The 3066-nt window shown below is 54.1% G+C and overlaps 1 protein-coding gene across 2 annotated transcripts in view; it reads right to left on the bottom strand.

The window, feature by feature from the left end:
• Nucleotides 1–1150, bottom strand: part of recql4 (RecQ helicase-like 4) — a 75764-nt gene extending 74614 nt beyond the window's left edge. For both annotated transcript variants that reach the window (XM_043690894.1, XM_043690895.1), the window contains exon 1: nucleotides 1138–1150. The gene's annotated coding sequence lies outside the window, so the exon portion shown is untranslated. The remainder of the gene's footprint in view (nucleotides 1–1137) is intronic.
• Nucleotides 1151–3066: the final 1916 nt, after the last annotated feature.

Here is a 3066-nt window from a genome sequence, read left to right as displayed (position 1 = left end):
TTCTACAACTCAATGAAGTCCAGTTCAAGGCCGAGATTGATAGATTCTTGTTGTCTCGAGGAATTAAGGGCTACGGGGAGAACGCTGGTAAGTGGAGCTGAAATGCGCATCAGCCATGATTGAATGGCGGAGTGGACTCGATAGGCCGAATGGCCTTACTTCCACTCCTATGTCTTATGGTCTTATTTGGAATAAATCCACGTGACAATAAATTAAATTTTAAAATTGGGCAGCACAATGGCGCAGTGGTTAGCACTGCTGCTTCACAGCACCAGGTACCCAGATTCAACTCCAGCCTTGAGTGACCATCTGTGTGGAGTTGGCACATTCTCCCCGTGTCTGTGTGGGTTTGTGCTAGGTTCCTCCCACAGTCCAAAGGTGTTCAGGTTAGGTGGATGAGCTGCACTAAATTGCTCATAGTATCCAGGGATGTGCAGGCTAGGTGGGTTAGCCACAGGAAATGCAGGGATAGGATAGGGAAGGGTGAGTCTGGGTGGGATAGTATCGGGAGGGTTATGTGGACTCAATAGCCTCTGAAGGGATTCTATTCTAAAAAGATAAACTGAACCAACGAGATTGGTCAGGATTGTATTATTTTAAAATTGTATTCGCTGGAGCTTAGAAGCATGGTAGGGAGGGGGAAGTGAATGGGCAAAGCTGTGGCTGATGAATTTATTGAGTTCTATCAGGGTGAAGCAGGAAGGATGGTCCTGATGGTGGGGGAGCCCAGATTCTGGGCTTGCAGGGTAAGGATATGGAGAAGAGTCATTTAGGACTGAGGTGAGGAGTCATTTAGGACTGAGGTGAGGAGACATTCAGAGGGTAACCCCAGAGCCTGTGCAATGGCCTCTCTGTCACAGAAGGCGGTAGAGGATAAAAGGAGTTGGACACAGTTCGTGGGAGGGGGTGGGGAGGCTCCGATGACCAGCCATGACCGGAGCAGCAAGCTCGAGGGGCCGAATGGCCTCCTCCCGCCTTTTTCCCCACTTCCATGGTCACCCTGTCGCCATGGTAACCCGGCAGCAGCGCCCCCCCGCGCGTCCCCCGAGCGGAGCCTGGACGGTCCCCAGCGCGCCCCCGAGCGGACCCTTGGTTGTTTTGGGGGGGGGGGGTTGTTGAGAAAATGATCGTCCTTACCCAGCCCGGGAGAGCGCCGCGCCGCGCCGCGCCCCGCCCCTTGCCCTTTGCCCTTTGCCCCCCGCTCGCGGGGGAACCGCTGCAGCCTTCCCCTGGACAGCGGGGGCCGGCTGAAGCTTCTCGAATCCGAGCTTCCCGCCTCTGGCCGCTCAGCTGCAGCTGGCTGCGCGCGCAGGTGGACCTCAGCCCGCCCCCTGGGCACAGTGTGGGCAGGGGCTGGTACTACAACAACAACTACTGTCCATTTATACAGCACCTTTAGTGAGCCTCAGCCCGCCCCCTGGGCACAGTGTGGGCAGGGGCTGGTACTACAACAACTACTGTTCATTTATACAGCACCTTTAGTGAGCCTCAGCCCGCCCCCTGGGCACAGTGTGGGCAGGGGCTGGTACAACAACAACAACTACTGTTCATTTATACAGCACCTTTAGTGAGCCTCAGCCCGCCCCCTGGGCACAGTGTGGGCAGGGGCTGGTACTACAACAACAACTACTGTTCATTTATACAGCACCTTTAGTGAGCCTCAGCCCGCGCCCTGGGCACAGTGTGGGCAGGGACTGATACTACAACAACAACTACTGTTCATTTATACAGCACCTTTAGTGAGCCTCAGCCCGTACCCTGGGCACAGTGTGGGCAGGGGCTGGTATTACAACAACAACTACTGTTCATTTATACAGCACCTTTAGTGAGCCTCAGCCCGCCCCATGGGCACAGTGTGGGCAGGGGCTGGTACTACAACAACAACTACTGTTCATTTATACAGCACCTTTAGTGAGCCTCAGCCCGCCCCCTGGGCACAGTGTGGGCAGGGACTGGTACTACAACAACTACTGTTCATTTATACAGCACCTTTAGTGAGCCTCAGCCCGCCCCCTGGGCACAGTGTGGGCAGGGGCTGGTACTACAACAACAACTACTGTTCATTTATACAGCAGCTTTAGTGAGCCTCGGCCCGCCCTCCGGGCACAGTGTGGGGAGGGACTGATACTACAACAACAACTACTGTTCATTTATACAGCACCTTTCGTGAGCCTCAGCCCGCCCCCTGGGCACAGTGTGGGCAGGGTCTGATACTACAACAACAACTACTGTTCATTTATACAGCACCTTTCGTGAGCCTCAGTGCGCCCCCCCCGGGCACAGTGTGGGCAGGGACTGATACTACAACAACAACTACTGTTCATTTATACAGCACCTTTAGTGAGCCTCAGCCCACCCCCTGGGTACAGTGTGAGCAGGGACTGGTACTACAACAACAACTAATGTTCATTTATACAGCACCTTTAGAGAGCCTCAGCCCGCCCCCTGGGCACAGTGTGGGCAGGGGCTGGTACTACAACAACAACTACTGTTCATTTATACAGCACCTTTAGTGAGCCTCGGCCCGCCCCCTGGGCACAGTGTGGGCAGGGACTGATACTACAACAACAACTACTGTTCATTTATACAGCACCTTTAGTGAGCCTCAGTCCGCCCCCTGGGCACAGTGTGAGCAGGGACTGGTACTACAACAACAACTACTGTTCATTTATACAGCACCTTTAGAGAGCCTCAGCCCGCCACAGTGTGGGCAGTGGCTGGTACTACAACAACAACTACTATTCATTTATACAGCACCTTTCGTGAGCCTCGGCCCGGCCCCTGGGCACAGTATGAGCAGGAATTGGTACAACAACAACTACTCTTGAGACAGAGGCAATAAATGCTGGGCCAGCCACCTTTGCTCTCATTCTGTGAATGAATAGAGCAAATGGAAATGCCCCTGTGGCAAAACGGACTGCCTTCCTTAGCCTGCAACTGCAGTTTGCTAGAGCAGAGCAGAATGAAGTCAATCTCCTGCTTTTATGGGTGCACAGTGGTTAGCACTGCTGCCTCACAGCGCCAGAGACCCGAGTTCAATTCCCACCTCAGGCGACTCTGTCTGGA

The sequence above is a fragment of the Chiloscyllium plagiosum genome, chromosome 5 (assembly GCF_004010195.1).
Source record: "Chiloscyllium plagiosum isolate BGI_BamShark_2017 chromosome 5, ASM401019v2, whole genome shotgun sequence".
Classification (NCBI taxonomy): Eukaryota; Metazoa; Chordata; class Chondrichthyes; order Orectolobiformes; family Hemiscylliidae; genus Chiloscyllium; species Chiloscyllium plagiosum.
This window is presented reverse-complemented; position numbering and strand designations above follow the sequence as displayed.